The following is a 24,152-nucleotide window of genomic DNA, read 5'->3' as shown; positions in this document are numbered from 1 at the left end:
TGGGAACTTGGGAACAGAAGCTTTTCAAAGATTATCTGAGAGGAGCATTTCAGTGCTTCTTACTCCAGAACTTAGAATTTAATTTCACAGTAGTGGAAGGTCCTAAAGTCCCAGATTCAATAACAATCTGGTTACCTGTTTATGTTTGAACAGTGAAAGTGATGATTCATTTTTTGGACCTCACATGTTGCCGATGATGCAATTTTCTAGCCTTTACTCCCTTCACTTAGTGTTGACAATATAATAGCGCCCGAATCATTTAGTATTTAAAAGAATAATAGCATCCTCCACCATTAATATTTCTAATTACTCAACAGCTGTTTGGAAATAGTAATTGTGCAATTTCTACAACATGAAAGACCCACAGTGAGAAGCAAATAGGGCCCCTGATTTTTTCACCTCCCTAATATTAATAATCCCTGGCATATTTGGTATAAGAAAATGAGGACTAAGAGAAATTTTAAATTCTACATTTTCTATGGCTATAGTAAAATAGAAAAAAGTGATTTCTCATGGAATCATAAAATGAATTGTTGGAAAGGATCACAAGGACCTTAAAAGTTAAGTCCCTACTGGTATATTTATACTTTCTACAAAAACCTGTAGGGTAATTTATTCAGCCTTTATTTCTCCACTTTCAGTGAAAAACTTTAAATAAAGCTACCTGAGGAGACAATTACTCCCTCCACTTTTTGGACATTTTAAATTGCAGGTTTTATCTCATAATGGACCAATGCTTATCCTTCTCTCCAGAAACTATCCTTCATTCCAAGAAATGAAAGAAATTTCAGATTTGCAAAATGATGCTGAATGTTAACCAGCCTGTTAGAATGTTGAAAACTTTTAGTGACTGAGTCAATATGCCCTAAATCTGTTGGGGTCCAGGACTCCTGGGACCTTTAGACTTAATCATATCATAGACTGTCTGTAAAAGCAGAACTGTAAAAAACAATTTTATAGTATTGCTCAAGAAAGACTTCATGAAATTATAAATAGGACTATGGGAGAAAATGAGCAGAAATGAGCATAAACATCATATTTCTATTTCTATATCTATCTATTTATCTATCACCTATAGAACTTTGATTATTAATTAAAATATTAAATACATAATGAAAAGAGTCTTTAGTAACATTCTGGGGAGGAAAAGGTGCACAATCCTTTTTGCAAAGAAAATTACAATGGATTGTAATTAATAGAATAGGAATTTTTCAGGCTTCTCAATCCATACAGAGGTAGGGGAAGAAGGAAAAGAGAAAGAGGGGGGCAGAGAGGGGGAGGAAGAAAAGAAAAATAGATGAGAAGGAGGAAAAAAGAGACAGACAGACACGGATAGATATAGAGACAGAGACAAAGAGAGATAAAAAAGACAGAAGTAGAATGGTGGGAGATAGACAAAGAGACTAAGTTCTCAAAAGTGGCAACATTCACAATATGAGCTATATCTATCTTTCTATCTGTCCATCTCTTTATTCCTCTATTATCTATTTATCCACATATGCATATATATACATATTATTATATATATATATGCACATATATGTTAAAATACTAAGTAATTGGGGAGATTTAGTACTAACAAGTAGGGAAGAAGAAAGAATCAGGAAAGTTTTCTTGAAAGAGGTGCCACAGTTTTGAGGGGAGCCAGGGTTTATACTAGAGTTGTAAATGAGGAACTAGGAACTAGTAAGTGAGAAAAATTAATTTCTCATGGAATCATAAAATGTAGTATCGGAAGCCAGATGGTGGAGAGCCTAAATATATTCTTGAAGATTAGAAAAAAAAAAGTCAAGAATGGGAAATAATTAGGACAATTCAACTGGAGTGTAGGGGTTTGAAAGGGGAACAACATGAAATTATATAAAAAGCGAAGCTAAAAGAGGAATTTGTATTTTAACCTAATCCATGGAGTTTTGGGGGGGTAGAGTATACTTTAGAATTTTTGATAACCATAAAGATGATCCTCAGGAACTGGAAAATATTAAAACATTGAAAATATACTAAATTATATTGTTATGGTATATTTACTAAAGTAGGAAAGGTAGTAAAAGTATTTAAGAAATCTTCAATGGTGAAGGTTCAAATAAAAAGAAGTCTGAAAACATCCAATTGATTAAGAATGTCCAGTTTACCATAACATTTTGTTTTGCAAGCATTCTTGTATGAAATATCTAACACTAAGAACTCTTTAATCAATAAATGATGAATAATTAATATAGAAAATGTTTGTTTACCCTAACAAATACAATACTGAAGTGTTTATACATTTTCTTTTAATATTAAAAACAGACTTCTCAATTTGGTATTTAAATACCTTCAAAACCTGATGATTCGAGGTGCTCTCTCTCTCTCTCTCTCCACACACACACACACACACACACACACACACACACACACACACACACACACATAAGTTTATATACATATACCCTCCTTTACACATTACTTCCCTTTCTATGCAACATTCTAGCTTCCATTTACCAGACTTGACCAAAGAAAATCTTAGATAGGAATAGAATCTTGACTAGAACAAGTATATAAAGACTAGATCTGTGTAGAAGTAATGCAATTTTTTTTACTTTAAGGAATCAGTTGTGATACTATTTAAAAAGTTGGAAGATATCAAAAATTCACGGTATTTTTCCATTGTTCTTTCTAGAAAATGGATGTGATAGACTCTTAATAACTAGTCATCTATCCACTTTCTCAACTTTGCAAAATTTTGATAGGATTTTTATTTATTCAACATACATTTGTTGAGTGGCTATCAAGGCATCAAACTTATGCTGTGTAAGTTTTAGAGTTCTAAGGGACATGACCTTTATTTATTAATAAGGGAAAAACCAAGCATATGATAATGATATAATGTGAGTAGTATAGACCAAGCAATCTGGGAATATAGAACATGAAGAGATTACTTCTGGACAGGAAGGACAGGGAAGACATGGCAGAGGATGGACATCTTAGTGGGAATTTTTGTATTACACTAGATAAGGAGGATTTCAGTAGGCAAAGATAGGGCAAGGGCATTTGAGAAGGAAAGGGAATGTTGGAAGTAAAGATCCTAAAAATAGGAAAATACTCAACATAGTCAAGAGTGGTCAATTTCAGTTGAAGCATGGATTATATGAAGGGAAATAGAGGGAGATAAACATGGTGAGTTAACTGGAGACATGGTTTCAAATACCAGGCTAAGGAACTTCAACTTTATTAAGTACTCAACAGGGAACCATGAAGACTTTTTTAAGAGGTGAATGACATGATCAGAGCTATGCTTTGGGAAGATTAATTTAGCAGGTGTTTAGGCCGGATTATAAGGAGGAAGAAGCTGGCGGCAAAGAGGCCAATTAGAATGCTGCTATAGTCCAGGCAAGAAGTAATGAGGGCCTAAACTAATTGATGTTCTCAGGGGTCCTATTGCTGTATATACATAAAACTGATTTAGAATCATCACCTTCTTTAGAAAACCTTCCTTGATCACCACAGCTGGAAGCAATCTTTACTTCCTCAGAACTCCCATAATGCTTGGTTTATACCTTTCTTAGGGTATTGGAAAAGGTACCACACTGCTATTATTAGTGTTTCATACCTTAAAGCAAATTAGCCTATTGGATCACTTCTGCTCTGACAGCTAGCCCAAGGCAAATAGACAATATGGGACACAGACAGTATGGTATGATATAGAATAGAGAAATTCTGATAATCATGAATATTTAGAGGAGGATCTGGATACTTTGGGGATTTAGGAGGGTGAAGGTAGATTTGCAGTGGGTAGGTAGGGCAAGATACAAAATCATTATTCCTTTGGGACTCTGGTCCTTAATCTGTAGTTGATTGTTTTTCATTCATGCTGTGAGTCACACACATCAGTACAATAAGGAAACACAATTGCATATATCTGAACATATATGGCGCCAGGAAATTCTTGAAGGTAATTATGGATCCAGCAATCTGACAGAGAAAAATGAGAGGGCAGAGAGACAGCGATCGCATCCCAGGGTGCAGGGTCCAATTTCTCGCATGGTATATAGCCCACCCAAGAACCTCAGTTTGTAAAAACAAAATCTAGCCATTTTTCCTTTCCTGTGTGTTTCTTTTCCATTGCATCATATGAGCTGGAACCTACTGGGCCACAGGAAGATTCCCAATACATTCTGGCTTCCTCCAGGTGATGACGTTCTGCTTAAATAAGAAAAATAAGATGCTTTCAAGAGAGTCTCCTGAACAATGCCTTGGTTTCTGGAAAAAGATGAGGCAGAATGTTGGAGTAATTATGAAGATAAATATCCTAGCCAAAAGAAACATCAGGTTTAAAAAAATTCTCTAGATATCTTTAAGCAAGCATATTTGGGAGCTTCATTCTTCCAATTTTGGATTGCTCCTCTTTCAAATTTTTTTTGCCTATTTATCTATGCTTTTTCTTTCTCCTTTTTAAATGGCACTGCTCAAAAGACTAGGAATGAAAGCAAGACATTTGGAGTATCCAAGCATTAGTTTCCATTGTGAATACCAAACCCAGCATAGATTTTCTTACTGCTCACCTTAGTGCTTGAATGGTTAGAAGGTGGCTGTAAAATTAAAGTCTGGGGCCTTTGTGAATAGATGTGAGCTTTGTTTATGAATACAAAGAAGTTTTGAAAAGACTAATTGTGTTAAAAGCATTCTCAGAATCACTCTTTTAGGTAGAGATCATGTAGCAACTATAATATAATATTTTCAACAATAAATCTGGAGTACCTATATCCTGAGCTCCATACTAAGTGTAAAGACTACAGAGAAACATTGCATTGTAGTTTTTCAAGGAGTTCATTTCTGAAGTTTTATCTACTAGAGAAGTTAGGTTCCTTATAGAAAGTGATTGATGTGGATTATGTTTGCTAATTTTTCCCCCCTTAAATAATACCAGTGAATAGAAAGTCTTCAAGCACAAGAAGAATTTCTTTTTATTTTCTGTTCTAGTTCAAAAAAATCAGGTTCTACCAGAGATTATCTACCAGACCTGGTGCTAGGTTCTTGAGAGAAAAGGAAAAGCAAAAGATAAAATAGACATAGCCTACCTTTATGAAGCTTTATTCTATCTTTGTAGCCCTTTGGAAAATACAACATTTGAAAACTTGAAATTTCCATCAATGGGGAACTTAAATTCAACAAATATTTGTTAATTGCCTACTATACTAAGTACAATAGGAGACACAAAGATTAAAGATAATGTTATCTGCTTTCATGGAGTGCAAAGGACATTTTGTAGAAATGCTCCAAGATGATTCCCTTCCACAGAAGCAGGAAGATTTTTAACATGGATCTTTATAGTTTGGAATATCCTTTGAAATGCAAATGAATTCCTCTGGGATCTGAATGAATACCATCACAGCATGATCCTGTTTTGCTTAAGATGCTACCTGTGAGACTAAAGGGAGGTGGAGAAAGTCCAGCATTGAAAAAGTAAGGAATTTTCAGATTCTATTTCTTCCTTCAAGGACAGTAGAAAAGGAATTCTAAGCTTTCCCAGATTGGAGCACAAAAGGCAGTTAACATTTTGGGATGGAGAACACTTCAGCCAGAAGATCAATGAGTCAGCTAAGAAGAGGGGAATATTAAGGGGAAAAAATCCAAATGAGATAATATATGTAAAGCTCTTCATAGAGTTCAAAGAATTTTACAAATATTAGGAATGATTACTATTAGGACCAAAATTAACTGCTAGACCTCTCATAAGCTTTTATTTTTAGATTTTTGCAAGGCAAATGGGGTTAAGTGACTTGCCCAAGGCCACACAGCTAGGTAATTATTAAGTGTCTGAGATCAGATTTGAACCCAGGTACTCCTGACTCCAAGGCCGGTGCTTTATCCACTGCGCCACCTAGCTGCCCCTCTCATAACCTTCTAAATGGATTGTTTTGGTTCTATTCTCCTCTAGATCATAGTAGTATGAAAAGTCTGACAATGATTATATATTATTTCTTGCTGAAAAAAAAAGAATGAAGGAAGAAGCTGATTCTTCTCCAATGATCTATTAAAAATGTTGTCTGGTAATCATAATCAAAATCAATAATCATAATTATCATAACTACATGGTGATTTAAAGTTAGCAAAGTGAAATTTTAAATATATATAAATGTATATGTATGTGTAGAGTTTATATATGCATATACATGCAAATAATGATGATGTTCTTTATTCTCAAAGAAGACCATGACATCAGGAAGGTGATGTGATGACAAACAAGTGAATGTGTGTATGTAAATATACATATATATATATATATACATATTATCTATATATACATATATAAATATTATTTCATTCTCAAAGAAGACCATGACATCAGGAAGGTGATGTGATGCCAAACAATTGAATATATGTGTGTATGTATGTGTGTGTGTCTGTATTTACATCTATAAATATTATTTCTTTTGCACAACAATCCTGGGAAGTAGGTGTTATTATTATCATTCCCTTTTTACAGATGAGAAAACTGAAGCAACCAGAATTTATAGGATTTATTTAGGATCATATAGTTGGTAAATGTCCGAGGTGGAATTTGAAATCATTTTAAGTCTTGCAGTTTTTACCCGTGTCATTACTCAGCTGCCATTATTTGAGATGTACTTTAAAGGAAGGTAGAAAGAGTTCTAATTCTAAAATGGGGCACCAATAGCTTCAACCAGAGATAGTGATAAAAAAAGAGAGGCTTACTGGGCACAGCATGGATAGAAATGGATCCAACAGCCCCATGATTCAACAGAATATATACAAATAAGTCATAGAAATCAGGATATGAACAGTTGGTTAAAGTGGTCTAAAGTGCTAAGCCAATTCCAGGGAGTGGAGAGGAAATGGTTATCAACCTGAAGATCTACAGAAGGTCTGATGGAGGTAGAATTTGAGTTGGGACTCGAAAGGATGCATAGAAGGACATCAGGTGAAGAGGAGAGAGAGATGAATTAAAAGTTCCATATCCAACTTTCTGATACAGAGTGCACAATCATTGATCATACATTTTGAACTGGAAGAGAGTAGAAATCACCAAATCCTACTCCCTCACTTGACTTGCCAAGAGTCACAATTAGTAATTGTCCCATGTAGAATTTGCTAACAGATCTTAACTCCCAAGATTATTGCTATATCTAGTATACCACGCTGTCTTAAATTAACTCATGAATAGATGAAGGCAGTTTTTCCCTGACTAGTAGTAATTATCTTTTTATAACTTCACTGAAAGTTAATTTTGGAAGTAGAGTCTTAGACCCTAAGTATTTATGTAGCACTTTAAAATTTACAAAGGAAGAATATATAAATTTATGAGGTGTTTCACTTGATCTTCATACCTACCCTTTAGTATAGGCTTTATTATCCCATTTTATAGATGAGGAAACTGAGGATTATATAAATAAAGTGTTTTGAGATAGGACTTGAACCCAAGTGCTCCGACACCTTGTCCATAACTTTTTTCCATTGCACTATTTTCTGAGAATGGCAAAACTATATCACTGCCAAAAAAACTTTAGGAATTATCCTGAGAGAACAGAACTAGTTTTATACTATTTTTTGTCATCTTTTACCTTACCTTGCCTTATCTCTGGGTGGAGGAGATAGAAGCTATTATTATCCTGATTTTGCAAGTGAAGAATAACCTATCCAAGGTCACAAATTAATAGTGTTTGAGATTGGACTGAAACTCAAGGATTCCTAATTCTTTGCCTAACGCTCTACCTCATAGATGCCTAGGTGAAATTTTTTCGGCTTTAATAAACTTGAGTTTGATATCAGAGTGGAGGCCTGTCCAGAGAGAGGGTTTATACAGTCTTCAAGACATCTAACCCAAATTCTTGAAGTGGCCAAAAAATATTCCTCTTTTAGGGAATTAATAGAGTAAGTAAAATATTAGAATGAGGAAAAAGCATGATGAGAAGGAGGAGGGGTGGTGAGGGGTCCATTATATTATCAAAACAGTAATGATAGATCATATTTTGAGTAATATTTTCTCTCTCTTGAAAGTCCATTTTGTGATATCATATGACTTGGGGGAAAGAGTCTAATTGTGCCAGAATAAGTCATAACTCAGCCAGTAAATAACCCCATATTAATAAGTGAAGATCCCACATCCCAGTAAATAACACCATATTAATGAATGAAGATCCCACAAGGAAAACTGAAATTACATTCAGTATATTCTATTTAAGAAGGCAGGGAAGTGGGCAATATATTTGAAAAAAATGCCTACTCCAAATGGTTTAAATATAAGTTTTATTTCTAACACACTGATGGTATTTTGCCATGCTTATGTTTTATTTTGCCAAACTTTTCAAAGAGAGAAATGAAAAGATAAATGAATTATAGCAAAGAAGATAGATACCCCACTTCTCTACTCCAGTCATAGTCTGGATATTAGTCATTCTACATACCTAAATTAAAACAACAGTGATATAGAGCTGGGTAAAACAGAGTTTGTTGATTTTTCCAGTGTAAGAGAAGAGGATATTCAATTAGTGAGTAATTGAAAATTCTTCCTATGTAACTTCTGATTTAAAAAACACATTTGAGGTGGAGAAAAGATGGCAGATCGGTGGCAGCTACCCAGCTGAGCTCTTCCAGCATTTCCCTCCAAGTAGAGTTAAAATAATCCCTCAAATCAAATATTGGAGTAACAGAGCCAGAAAAAGGTCAGGGTGAAATTTTTTCAGCTTTAAAAAACTTAAGAGATCAGCAAAAGAAGTTTGACATCAGAGTGGGGACCTGTCCAGAGCCCACATAGGACTTGGAGGTAATAGCAGAGAAATAGCCACAGTAGCTTCACGAGTTCTCATCCTAGAGACAGTAAAGAGATCAGTCAACTGATCAGATTGAGGACCCATTGCTGGCGTTGAGTAGAACTGGTGCTGCTTGGAAACTCTTTTATCTATAAGTTCTGGGTCACAGTTCGAAGGTGAAGAGGAGTGTTGGTGGTCAGTGACAAGGTAGCAGGCACCCTAAGGCTTGCATTTGTGAGTGTAGGGAAACAGGGACCCCTCCTGGGTAAAGACCAGAGTGCAGGCCAAGAGAAGAAGTACAAAACCCCTCCCACGATCATCTCATCTTGGACATACTAAAAACTTGCAGATATAACTCTGGAAACAACAACACAAAAAATCCTGAAATTTAGGACTGTGCATTCCAACTCCCAAATGAGAAAAATTCACTTTATATTTTAATGTAAAGTTCAAAGTCAAGAAATAAGTTGGAAACATAGGCAAAGAACAAAAAATTAATTTGAACATTAAAAAGCTTTATGGTGGCAAAGATCAAGTTATAAACTCAAAAGAAAATAATGTGAAAAACTACTAAAAATATATCAAAGAAAATTGCTAATTAGTCCCAAACCCAGCCAAGATTCCTGAAAGTGATAAAGACAGAAATAATAGTAATAGAGGAAAAATTGAGGTAATGAAAAACAGAGGAAATGAAAGTGTGCAAGAAAACTATTGAAAAAGTATTAATAGATTAATAAAAGAGATACAAAAACATTGAAGAAGATAATACCTTAAAAGCCAGAATTGGCCAACGTTCTAAATTGCTCTCTAAAATGGTTGGATTGTACCACAATTCCACCAATGATACATTAGTGTCCTAATTTTCCCCACATCCTTTTCAACACTTGTTAGTTTGTTTTTCTGTCATATTAGTCAATTTTGAAAATGTAAGGCAGTACATCAGAGTTATTTTAACTGGCATTTTTCTAACCAATAGTAATTTAGAGCATTTTTCATTTGACTACAGTAGCTTTGATTTCTTTAACTAAAACTGTTTATTGGTATATTTTAACCATTTATCAGTTGGGGAACAACTTACTTTTTTTTTATAAAATTGACTCAGTTCTGCTTTCTTTCAAATCTTGGTTGCATTGGTTTTGTTTGTGCAAACTCTTTTTTAATTTAATATAATCAAAATTATCCATTTTATATCTAGTTATACTCTTTATTCTTTTCTTTGGTAATAAAGTCTTCCATTCTTCATAGATCTGACAATCATCTATTTTTTACTCCCCTAATTTGTTTGTGGGATCGCTCTTTATATTTATATCATGTACCCATTTTGACCTTATCTTGGTATATGGTAAATGGCTGCTAGATGGGACAGTGGATAGAGCAATGGCCTTGGAATCAGGAAGATAGGAGTTTGAATTCAACTTCTGACACTTACTACATATGTGACCTTGGGCAAGTCACTTAACCCTGATTGCCTTACATCTAGGGCCATCTCCAATCATCCTGATTCAAATTTCTCCATTGGACCCAGATGAATCTGGAGGAGAAAGGGAGGCTGGTGACTTAGCACAGCAAGCTCCCACTCAAATCCAATTCTTGTGCTTGCCATGGCATCACCTCCCTGATATTGTAGTCTTCTTCAAGAAATAGGGACAAACATTATTATTATTATTATTATTATTATTATTATTATTTATCACTATATGCTAAAAATGTTAACCTAAACTAGTTGCTGTCATAATGTTTTCCAGTTTTACCATCATTTTTGGCAAATAGTGAATTCTTGTCTGAAAATTTGGGTTCTTTGCGTTCTTCAAGCACTAGATTGTCATCCATGATCATTTACATCATGTCTGTAATCTATCTTACTGATCCATCACTCTATTTCTTAGCCAGTAATAGATTGTTTTGATCTTTACTGCTTTATAATAGTTTGAAATTTCATATAACTAGGCCACCTTCCTTCATAATTTTTCCATTAATTTCCTTGATATTTGTGACCTTTTATTTTTCCAAATGAATTTTATTATTACTTTTTCTAGCTCTGTAAAATATTATTGGTATTTTAATAGGTATGGCACATTATAAATAAATTCGTTTTGGCATAATTGTCATTTTTATTATATTGGTTTGACCTACCCATAAACATTTGATATTTTTCATTTGTTTAGACCTGACTTTATTCGTGTGAGAAGCATTTTGTACTTGTGTTCATATAGATAGAACATATGGAAGTTCTCCATGAAATTTATCTCTCGCTGTTAGATTTTGTTTGTTATATGATTTAAAAAAAGCTAGCTACCTCCAGAGAGATAACTAATGAACTCTTGAGTGCAAAATGCAATTCTCACTTTCTCTATTTTGTTTGCATTTCTTGAAATATGGCATAAATGGAGATATGTTTTGCATGTTTTCATATGAATAATTGAAATCATATTGTTTGCCATCTCAGTTGGCTTGGGAGATAGAGAATTTGGAACTTAAAATTTAAAGGAAAAACTTTTAATGTAAATAAATAAAAAAACAAAAAACACATTTAAAAACACTAAAAAATGAGACTCATAATAACTATACCTTGAAGAAATTACATTTCTTCATTTCATGTAGAAAGATAATAGAATTATAATCAAATTTAATGTTTTAAAAACAGAAAAATTATCTTTTTTTCATAATTACCCTAGTTTAAAAATTAGAATTAATATACAAAGCTGAAAGAAATACTCAAGTCTCATTCAAAAGTTAAGGGAAACCTTCTCTGTACTTTATTTTCTCATCTTATATTTTATATATATATTAAAATTATTTTCTTTAAATTTTTATATTTATATAAATGAATGCATAATATGTGAAATAATATATAATGATATAAGATGTAGACAAAGATATAATAAATAGCTAATATTACATATGTATATATACATGCACATATAGATATATAATAAACAAAATTTTAAAGAGAACAATTGTAGTATAGCTCTGGAACTAGAATCAGAAAGATCTGAGTTCAATTCCAACCTCAGACATTTCCTAACTCTATGATTCCAAACAAGTCACTTAATTTTTGTCTTTATTTTTTGCAAGGCAATGGGGTCAAGTGACTTTTCCAAGATCACACAGTCACTTAATTTTGTCTGCCTAATTTTCTGTAGAATAGATATAATCATGATATCATAATAAGAAATCTATAGATTGGATATAATAATGGAACCCACCTAAAAGGATTATCGTGAGGATCAGATGAGTTGACATTTGTAAATTGCTCTGTAAATTTTAAAGTGCTACATAAGTGTCAATTATCATTATTTTTGTAGATTTTTTTCTTTTGCAAGGCAATGGTGTTAAGTGGCTTGCCCAAGGCCACACAGCTAGGTAATTATTAACTGTCTGAGGCCAAATTTGAACTCAGGTCCTCCTGACTCCAGGATCTTTGCTCTATTCACTGGGCCACCTAGCTGCTCCCCAGTTATTATTGTTTTTCTCAAGGCAGTGGGGTTAAGTGACTTGCCCAAGGTCACACAGCTAGGTGTCTGAGGCTGGATTTGAACTCATGTCTTCTTGACTCCGGGATCCATGCTCTATTTACTATGCCACCTAGCTGCCCCCCAAAAGTGCCAATTATTATTATTTTAAAGATCAAGACTAAATTTGCTTTCTTTTCCCCTTGCCCAAGGTCCTAAGTAGCAGGGTCAGGAATTCAGCTCTTCTGACTGCATCTAGCACTTCTATCTCTATACCATAATGTTTCTTAGATCTCAGCAATTAACTGGTGCAAACTATAGTGAGCAAATATCCTTTCTACAATATTCTTGTGTTTTTCAGTCCACTTGATTAGTGTGTATGTGTGACTGAATATGAGAATTTAAGTAGGGAGGGACTTGAATATTAGTGGCTGTCTCCTTGGTCAGCTCAGGATTGGTCTCACATAATATCAGACCAAGGATAGTCCAGCACCTGAACCCAGAACAAGAATGGAAGAGGTTGGCTTTATATGGCAAGGGGCGGGATGCCCCTCTTAGGAAACCAGTGAGTGACCAGTGGGGGATGTCTGAGTTTGAAAGTGAAGATGTATAAGTAGGTTGAGGAACACATTCTGTTGGGCTACAGACCTGTGTGTTGAAGAGAGGTGGGGGGGGGGAGAGGGGAGAGAGAGAGGAGGAGAGAGAGAGAGAGAGAGAGAGAGAGAGAGAGAATAAATTCCTTCATTTCAGACAACTGGGTATCACCTTGGACCTTTTTGATAAAGTTGGAGGCCTTGCTTCCTTGAGAGTAAACAACCAAATTTCCAACATCTACTGGAAGTTTTTTGGATGTTAATGATCTAGGAATTTATGAGCAGTAGTAAGAAAACTAGGCTAGGTAGCTAGGTGGTTACAATGAATAAAGATCAGACCCTGAAGTCAGGAGAACTGGAGTTCAAATCCAGCCTCTGAAAATTTCTTGTGTGACCTCATGCAAATCACTTAACCCTGATTACCTTTAAAAAAGTAATGAGTAAACTGATTTGGAGTCAGAGGATCTAGATTCAAGTACCAAATCTACTGTTTTTATGCTGTATGACTTTTGGATAAGTAAATCAGCATCTCTAGATTTTATTTTCATTTTCTGGGAAAAAGGGAGTTAGACTTGATTATTTTAAAATATCCCTTTCGAACCTAGTTTCCATGTTTCCATGAATCCTTCAAGTGGTCATCCAGTCATGTTGACCTCTAGGGAAGGTAGTAGTTTAAACCAAGGACATGCTATCTGAAAAAAGTGTACCCTGACATACTTTTAAAGTTTAATCTGATTTATTTTCAGTTTCCTCCATTACTTTATTAATTCTGAAAATAAAACAACACCAAATCAAGCCCTGAGGAGTAGAATTTCTTGATTTCTAATATTCACACTGAAAATTTTGTTGGGCTATCCTTAGCCTGTATGAGCTGACTCCAGAATGCCCCTAAAACCATTCCCTCTTGAGAGTGACCAGACCAAAGGTCTTGTAAAATTTCCTGAGAATCTTGGGTGGTCTGCACCTGGATTCAAGAGCTTAAATTTTATCAGTTCAAAAAATTACATAACCCACACCAGTTGAGAAAGCTAAAAGACTGAGGACAAGGTTTCAAAATTTAACTCAGAAAAGAAATTCAGACAGAGACTGAGGCAGAAACAAAGAGAAAAAAAAGCAAGGGAAAGATAAAGTGAGATATGGAGAGAATCCTCTTAAAGGGATCATCCATTTATCCTTTGCAGTATTGTTTTCTGTGACCTTGAATTAATATTATGGTAGCTACAAATACTCCTTCAATAGGTCCCACAGGTAGTAAATAGTAGACTGAAGCTTTGAACCCAGATGTTCTAGCTTCATCTCTTGAACTAGCTGCATTAGATAGTTCTTACAGTGAAGAGAAAGTAGCAATAACATCTGCTATATCTACAATGGGAAAGGTAGTGTATGCTGCTACAGTGAGAGAGAGCTGACCTCAAAGTCAGAAAAAATAGGAACTAGACTTGAGATTTCATTAGTAGAAGCACTAGCTAATGAGAACTAGCCAACAGCACAGGTTAGCAACTTGGGGGCTTGTCTTGTTAATCATTTTCAGTTGTGTCTGATTCTTTATGACCCCATTTAGGTTTTCTTGCTAGAGAAACTGGAGTGGTTTGCCATTTTTTTCACCAAATAATTTTATAGATGAAGCAACTGAGGTAAACAGGAGTAAGTGACTTGCCCAGGGTCACACAGCTGGTAGTAGTAGTAGTAGTAGTAGTAGTAGTAGTAGTAGTAGTAGTAGTAGTAGTAGTAGTAATAGTAGTAGTAGTAGTAGTCTGAGGCTGGGTTTAAACTCAGGAAAATGAGACTTCCTAACTCCCAGACCAGTGTTCCATGGTACCACTTAGATGCCCTAATAATCCTAGACTTCTAGTCTTAAAGAACTATCATTCATACAGAAGATTTTGTTATTTTTCCAGAGGTCATGTAACCAGAATGTATTGGTATTGGGGCTTGAACCCAGTCTTTCTAGTTTAGAGACTAGCACTCCTTCCACTGGAATATGCTGTCTCCCAAAACAAGGCAGCTCAAACCCTACCACAGTTCCTACTAAATTGGCTGTCATTGGGAAAGTTACTTAAATTTCTGGGTTTGTCTCTGAGACTCTAAGCTGCCATGGGGGTGCCTCCTTGCATGGATAGAGGAAGTACTCTGAGAGTCTCCTATATCTAAGAAGTAGAAGATTTAGAAAGGATTTTAAGGCTCCCCCCGCCCAGGAAAGAAGTTTTTTTTTCCTCTAAGTGACTTACTTAAACTTTATTTCTACTCTAGCAATGTGCATTGAATGTTACTTTTGTGTGTATATATGTGTGTGTGTGTGTGTGTGTGTGTGTGTGTGTGTGTGTTTGTGTTTTATTGGCATTTAAAGTTAATATGCACTATAACTGACACTTATTTGTGAAGTGCTTGGCAAGAGTATGGAATTATTTTTCATTTGGAAATGTGGGCTCTTCACAATTATGTCACAAACAATTATATGGAAAGGGATGAGCTTCCCAGGTCTTTGTGCTATTTCTGGTGTTTGACCCTGCTGAGCAGTGATGATTCCTTGCGTTTCAGTTGCTCTTTACAAGTTTCTCTAACAAATACATTTCATTCAGGTCTTGCAAGATGGTTTTACCACCATTTCCAGATGAGAAACTGAGGATCTCAGTATAAATGAGTTTTCTAAAGGGCCACATACACTGAGTAGCAAAGTCAGGACTTTATTTAACTATTTGAAATACTTTATAAATCTTGTGATCTTATAAAATACGATGAGTAGTAATGATATGTGTATTTGTAGCAATTCTAAGTATATTAATGATTAGTATATTAGTAATAATTAGTATATTAATGGTGATAATATATTCAAAACTAATAAAATAATTATTTTTATCACAATTGGTACTTTTAAAATCACCAACAAGCTTTAAAGAAGTAGGAACTTACCCAGTTCTACCATAGATTACTTCTTTGATCAGTTCTGTGAGTTCTACCTAGCTACCATCTCCTTCCTGTGTTCTCCAGTTACCTAATGTTCTTCCTTTTGTTCACACTCATGGGGTTCAGTTCTTCCTTCTTCTCCCTTTCTTTCCTGTCCCAAGTTTCAATCTCAGAGTCCTTCTGGATGGATGGCAGAGTTCTGGATTCTGAGCTTAGCTTTAATGGTTCCTTTGGGAGATGACTTAATTTTTCAGCTCTAATGAACACTTGAAACTCCAGGCTGATTTGGTGAGGATGAGAATACCAGTAATTGGAATCATCACTTTTCCTTGGCTTTTCAAATCACCATCCCCAGCTCCATCCTCCTCTTGTTTGTCCATATGATGCCTAACAAAAGGCTGTAGGTCCTAGTTCAGTAAGTCCTTTGGTCTTAGAACACTGCAATAAAAGACTTTTAGAGCTCAACAGTTCAGAGAACATAAATGGTGAGAGAAAATGGGCTCCTGGGTACATATAAAATTTCCCCTCAATGACTTAAAACATTTATTTTGCAAGAAGATTAGGCAACTCACAAAGAGCATGTGTTTCATCTAGCTGAGCATAGGGTGGTTAGCAGGGTGGTGCAGGAAGGCACAAGATGGGCCAGTCTGCCAGGTTCCATCTTCTTTGGCCTCAGTTTGCAAGAGAGCTGTTTGTCTTTAATCACTGCCTTAAAGGTTGTTGTGACCAGCTCAGCCTTTCCCCAATTTCTTATTAACACAACATTCCTTGGAGTGTTAGAGGCCCCAAGGTACCCTAAACAGATCTCCTTCATTCAGCTGCTTCCTGTCAACAGACATTTATGGAACCTTTGGAGACCACAGGGACCTCCCTGTCAATTCCAAAATGAACATTTTCTCTTAACTGCCAGTGATCACACTAACATCATTTTCCATGGCCAATGCTTTGACCATGATACTCCACATCTCACAGTCCCCCACCAGCTTCTTCCTGTGTTATTGCCTTCAAAATGCTCCACTAACTGACCCTGTTGTCTAATGTTTGCAAACCATTTTCCTCTATCAAATTGGTCTATTTTTTTAAAATTTATCTATCCCTATCTAGAAGTCACCTTGCCCAATACTTTCTAAAAAGGGTAAAATATTTCCTTTTCCAAGGTGTTTTCAATTCAATCTGATTGAACTCTAAAAATGTTTATTAAGTATCTGCTTATAAGAATAGCTTTACAAAGTAAGAGAGGATTGGAATTATTTGGAGGATATGGCCAGGTATATGCAAATCGATTGAAAAGAATGAAGCCGAGATATTTGGACCATTTAATCCACTTTACACAAGACAAAAGTGTTTAATAGTGATATGAAATACAAGGTCAATGAAAAAGATAAAAGTGCCTAATTTCCCTCCGTGATTTCAAATGACCAGGCTAGAACACTACACTATGGTTTACCAAAAGACCTATCACATAAAAAGGCTAAATACTCATGAGTGATATTTGAGAGATTATAAAAGTGGAAGAGCAGTTTGCTGGACTGGAGAATGACAGATGTTCCTATTTTTTTCTTAAAAGGAGAGTGAAATCGGTTAAGTTTTATTTTATGGATATAAAGTTTAATAAGTTTTACTTATTTTTCCTGGCCAAAATCTAACATTAAAAGTTTGGTTTCTGAACTTTTAGAAAGGGAAGTGGCAAACAGCAGGTGCAGAACTAGCACCACTGAGAACAGGTTAAACTAGAATAACTTCATTTCTTTTTATTGATATGGTCATTAAAACATTTTTATCCAAAATTGGAATGAAAGAGTATATTATATCTAGATCTATATTAGATATATAAATATGTCATATGAAATAAATCTGTATAAGAATATGTATGAGCTCATGATGAATATAAATAGGTATGTATAGATATATTTATATATCTAGTTTATCTAGATATATAAATATACATTATATCTGTAATATATATTTCTTTAATATATGAACATTATCCAATATACACACAACTAAATATTAACATATATGTATATGTACATAGAAGTTATATGTACATAATGTAGGGCATGCATCTGTAAATATACATATAGAATTATCTAATATGTTAAATAATAGAACCTGGAAATCCTGATCCAAACCTAATAGGAATAAATCTAATAGGGATAAATGCTATACTTGGACTCAAGGATCATCTTTGCAAGTGCAAGATAAGGGAGCCATGGAAGGGCAGCAAGTTGTTTGGGAAAGATTTGTGTATTTACATGAGATTTACATAAATTGCCAGTAAATGGAAACCAAGAGAGTGTGTATAATCTTAGTTGTATTAACAAAAGTTTGTGTTTCCCTTCTCTCAAGAGACTTTTACCCTCCTCAGTGTTAGTGCTTTCCTTCTTTTGATTATATCTGTCTCTGCCTATGTTATAGCAATCACCATATTCATATCTAAATCTATATCTACACTTATATTCATATCTAAATCTGTAACTGCATCAATATCTAAATATGCTTATATACATACCTATATCTAGACTTATGACAGATCCATATTCTTATTAGTAGCTGGATATGAATATGGTTGATTGGTCAGGTTTTGTCCTTTGTTATTGAAGAAGACCAAAAAGGCATCATTAGGTTTGAGACAAATTACAGTGTGTCTGACTGTGGCTGATCAGACCAGTATGAACTCAGAATGCTCTACCACAGGGTTGGACACAAATAGTCCATAGGAACACCTGGGGTGGGTACTCTAAACTTAGCTGGATATGAATATAGATAAACAAATATCATATCTTCTCATAGTTGATTTCACATTGTCTCTCCCCTTAGATAATGAGCTCCTTGAAGGCAGGGGTTTTCCTTTGTCTTTCTTTGTATTTCTTGTACTGAGCATGACACTTTCACATAGTAGGCACTAAATAAATATTTGTTGCTAACTGAATAGTTTTCCCCCAGGGATGGATTATCTCATTAGTGATGAGGTCCAAATGATTCTGTAGGTGCTCTGGTAGGGGATGCTATCTGCCAGTGGAGAAAACTTTCAGGCAACTACGGCTTTGCACAATACGACGGACTGCCTCAAATGGTCAGTGTTCGTAGAATCAGAACGTCAGAGATTTAGTTTAGGAGAGATGAGAGGTAATCCAGCCTAACCCTTTCATTTTTAAATATGAGAAACAGAGATGTTAAGTTATTTAAGAACCAGCATTTAAACTACAAATCCAGGGATCTTTCCTTGTAGAATATATACTATCAACACTAGTGTTAAAATCAGAGACAAGATAACGTCCCATTGAATAAAATTATATTTATTTCAGCATGGTGTAGCATTTTGCACTAGTTGAACACTAAATTCTTTCAACTATCCCTAGTTTTTCAATTCTATAGTCACAAAGACTACCTTTGTGAGAGCATGAATAAATCATTTAAATTGATCACTACTTCTGAAATGTTGTCCCCTGTCCATTGAGACATATCCAATCGTTTACTTCATTCAAAAGTCAGCATAAATCTCTTTCTCCATGAAACCTTCCTTGATCACCACAACCTGCAAAACTCTGCCTTTCCACTGACCTCCAAGAACAACTTTATATCTGCCATTCATTTGACATTTGATTAACTTGTCTCTGTCCATCACTTTTAGCATTGTTTTTAGCTAGAATGCAAATGTTTGATTGATTTTTCAGATACAGATGACTTTTCTTTTCAATTAGTTACACCTTGAATACACCTTGAAGCTTATATACTCCTTTTCTAAAAAAAATTTAAATGGATCTATGTAGCACTGCCCTCCCCACTTCCCCCATATGCAAAGTGCTTATCATAGGACTAGACTTTCAGGTAGATAGCAGATATTTAATAAAAATTTGTTGATTTAGAAAGCAAAGGCATCAAAGATTATAATAAATGCTTACTATGTGCTATTTTTTCATATTCTCACCACAGTACATTCCAGATTTTATATTATTTTACCTTGAAATTTAGTGGGTCTGTGTTCCCACTGTGGCGCTCCCCAAAGTGGCTCCATTTATTTCAGTTCTGACAAAGCTCATGGCAGAGGTTCAGAACAAAATCCGAGATGTGATCTCACAGCACTGGCTGGCAGTTTGCTCCATGTTGAGGTGGGGTTAGGATACTAGAAAGGGGGGAGTGGTTCTTTAGTGGACAGGAGGGTATGGGGTAAAATGACCCCATGCCAGAATGTTGGCAGCATTGTATACTTATTATTTCTACTATTTCTGATTTTCTGGAGTTTATGAAATCATGTCAGTTAGAAGAAGAAAAATTTGAAATCACCAAAGATGTTGTAAGAGCCAAACTGACTTTCCAGTCACAAATAGGTCAGTTTGAGCCAACTGGCTTAGACCCCAAGCAGTTCCCTATAGCTCTAATTAACTACTCTTGTCCAACTCTTGCAGCCAGACTAATAGCTTTTCTGCAGAAAGCAGGCCTAGGAGAAAAAAAAATAATACCAAAAAATGCTCTTCACTAGGTACTTACTTATGAAATCCCTCCCTAAGCTCAGTTGTTAATGAGCTTCAGACTGAGGATAGAAAGTACTATGTAGTTGACTTCATTTCTCCATGTCCACATCTCCCATGTTAATATGCATGTTCATATGCTTGGGTAGTGGAAATAGGAAGTGGGCCCTGGGGAAGGAAGGCTGGATTACTAGCTGCTCTTTTTTGTCCGTGCTTTTAGTCTTTTGAAATGTGCTGGGGTCCAGGAAACTGCAAAAGGGATTATTATAGACATGGAAAGAGCCATGGAAATGTGCTATGCTTAACACATGATATAGCCATGATGCTAATGAATAATGATGCCAGGGTGACTAACCAGGGACCAGACCTTCACCAATCTCAGGGTAGCTTTACTATTAAATAGGGTAACATTTCTGGGCATTCTTTCCCTGGTTGTAATAGAAGCATTTTCCCCTGCGCCAGTACATTGTCTTTGGCATTTACCTGGAGAGACAGTGAAATATGAGTGTAACTGAGACTCTGTCTGTACGTTTCATTTTCTTGGGTTCCAGCCTACCACTCCTTCCCCTTTCTATCCCTACCTCCTTTCCATAGTTCTCTGCTCTATAGATTGGATTTTTAATTTCTTTAGAGAAATTCACACTTTCCATCTTGAACATCAGGATCCACAGTTTTCAATTGACATTAATTTTGGCAAGGACAATTTTTTTTGGTTTTGTATTTATTTATTTTTGGTTTGTTTGCTTTTGACAATAGCAGAAAGAAGATGGGGAAGTTTCAGATTCTAAAAAAAAATACAAAAGAAATGATTATCCATTTCCTTCCCATTTCACAACAGTCTCCTTAGCCTACTATGATTCATCTGTACCATTAGTTGATAATAATAGGGTGGATCTTACAAGGTGACCCCAGATTCAGTTATTTACTTTTAGAACATGAGATAGGCACAAAATATAGAGTGATTCAATGGCTTGTGTCATTGAATTTCTAAGGACTCAGTTACTTTCTGATGCTGCTGAGGTTAGGGGCTGCCTGAACAGTTGGTATGTAGCCAGGTGGTCCAAAAGACCTGACAGCAAACACTGCCTCAGTTATTATTACTAGCTGTGTAACCATGAGCATATTACTTTATTTGTATTCATCTCTATTTCCTCATCTGTTTTGTGAATAATGGCAATATCAGCCTCCCGTGGTTGTTGGTGTATAAAACAAGACATTTGAAAACCGCTTTATAAAGCAAAACTCTCTATATAAATGTTTTTTTTTTTAAATTTAGGTTTTTGCAAGGCAATGGGGTTGTGTCTTGCCCAAGGCCACACAGCTAGATAATTATTAAGTGTCTGAGGTCACATTTGAACTCTGGTCCTCCTGACTCCAGGACCGGGGCTCTATCCACTGCACCATCTAACTGCTGCATATACAAATGTTTTTTGTTATTATTGTTTGCTTTTGCTTTCTTGGGAAATTACTCTTTACACTGAGGAAGTAGAATAAGAAATAATTAAGAAAGAACTTAAGCATTAGATAAATGGTTAAATATTATCTAGTTTCCATTATTGAGTTCTCATTTCAGCACACTTTAAAGCAGGGGTGGGGAACCTTTTTTTCTGCCAAGGATCATTTGGATATTTATAGCATCATTAGCAGGTTATACAAAATTATCAGTTTAAAAATTAGTCTGCTATATTTGGTCAAACATTTAATTAATTTACCTCTAAAAAGCTCCCAGATTTCTAGAATTCTGAGTACCTCCTTGCTGTTGGCTGTGGCAATGCCAGACCAAATGATTTTGAGGGACTTAAAGAGCCATGGGCCAGAGGTTCCCCATCACACTTCAAGGTTCTGGCTCTGCCAGGTCCTATCAAAGATGTCTGAAAGATTGTAACGAAAGACTGGAGAAAAAATAAATTCCTTTCCTCCCACATCCAAAAGAAAATTTTGAAACAAAAGAGGGTTCAGTCTTCCGACTTTAGGACTGACTTTTGGCTCCTATGCATCATATCTGTGTAGATGCTGTCCAGTAAACAGAAGTTACTGTTACATTTACTTTTCAAATGGAAGAAACTTTCAGTTTTTCTTTTGTGTCCCCATCATCTGGAAAACTGCTTTTCAAATAGTAGGAATTTAAATGATATTGACTTATTAAAGTTTGCTAATGCAGTTTGCTAATGGTGATCATGAAGGGCCAGAATGGCTTCATCAAGAATAAGGAATGCCAGACTCATCTCATTGCTTTTTTTGGACATAGATCTTTAAAATGGTAGATCAGTGAATACTGCCGGTATTATATCTAGATTTCAGCAAAGTATTTGACAGAGTCTCTCATTATGTTATAGTGGAAAAATGGAGTAACATGGGCAAACACTCTTCCTTCTCTTTTTAAGTACATCTAAAATGAAGAAATGTACAGATGGAAACAAGACCAAGTAATACAGGACAACTTTAAAAGTGCAGTGTTTCCCTATAAAAATAATATTAAGAATGTTAAGGCTGAGGGAATCTAAAGGCAATGAAAAGAGATTTTTTTATTTGATATTTTTTGTTTTGTGAGGTGTGTGTGTATGCGTGTTTGTGAGTGTGTGTGTCTGTGTGTGTGTCTGTGTTTATGTGTTGTTGTTGTTGTTGGAGAAAATGAAAGCTTAAAGAAAACACCAGAACTTTGCTTGGGGTTGATAGGATGATGATGATGACTACAAACAGAAAGGAGGCAGAACTACTCAATTTTAATTATTTTTTGTTTTTCACACAGGGACAATAACTTTTGTATTGGAAATGACTATATTAGAACAAGAAGTTGTCACTCATAAAGAAGAAGGCAAATGAGAGCACAGAGGTGCCCTTGAGGAATTCATCTTACCTGGCTCAGACATTGTCAAACCATCAGAAGAAAAAAAATGAAAAACTCACAGATACAATTATTTATCCACGAACAGTGATCTTTGAAGGCAGATGGAAAGTAAGAGAAGAGTTCCAACATTAGAAAAGAGCCTATCTTTTCATAATTTTCAAAAACAGAAAAAGAACAAAGTCTTCACACTATAAACCAATGAACTTGACTTGGATTCCTAGAAAAATTCTAGAATGTATCATTACAGTGCTGTGCAGTGAATATTTAAGGAGCAAAGAGGTGATGTATAGGAATCAAGATGTCTTCATCAGAAGCAGGTTATGTCCAACTAACCTTGTTTACTTTTTTGACAGGATTAATAAATTAGAAGTTGAGGGGAATGGTATGGATATAGTTCATTAGATTTTGATAAAGAATTCTATGTCATTCTCATGGAAAATATGGATTAGAATGATAATACAATTTATATATTTGGAATTAATTGAATGATCAGACTCAAAGTGTAGCTGTTGATGATACAGTATAAATATGACTACAGGTCTCCACAGTGGAGAAGCCCAGGATTCTTATTTGCTCCTATACTTTTTAATACTTTGGCAATAACTTTGACAAAAAAGCATATAGGGCAAATTCATCTAAATATGGAGATGCCAAAAACCTAGGAGAATGTCTAACTCAATAGATGAAACTTTTGAGGTGTAAAAATATCTTATCAGAACAGAGTATTGACTTAATTGAATAATATGGAATTCAGCAGATAAAAATGAAAATTTATACCTAGTTACAAAAAATCAACTTTACAAATACAAGATGGAGGACACATGGTTAGATAGCAGTTATTCTGCAAAAGATGTGGAGGCTTTAATGGTCCATATGATAGCTATAAGATGGCAGTATGATGTTCCAGTTGAAAAAAAAACTAATGTGATATTAGGCTTTATTAAGAAAGACCAAGCTGGGGGTGGCTAGGTGGCACAGTGGATAAAGCACAGGCCCTGGAAGTACCTGAGTTCAAATCTGGCTTCAGACACCTAATAACTACCCAGCTGGTTGGCTTTGGGCAAGCCACTTAACCCCATTGCTTTGCAAAAAACCTAAAAATAAAGACAGAGATAAACAGGAATATTGACCCT

This window comes from Macrotis lagotis, chromosome 5 (genome assembly GCF_037893015.1).
Source record: "Macrotis lagotis isolate mMagLag1 chromosome 5, bilby.v1.9.chrom.fasta, whole genome shotgun sequence".
In the NCBI taxonomy this organism is placed as follows: Eukaryota; Metazoa; Chordata; class Mammalia; order Peramelemorphia; family Peramelidae; genus Macrotis; species Macrotis lagotis.
Note: the sequence above shows the minus strand (reverse complement) of the source record.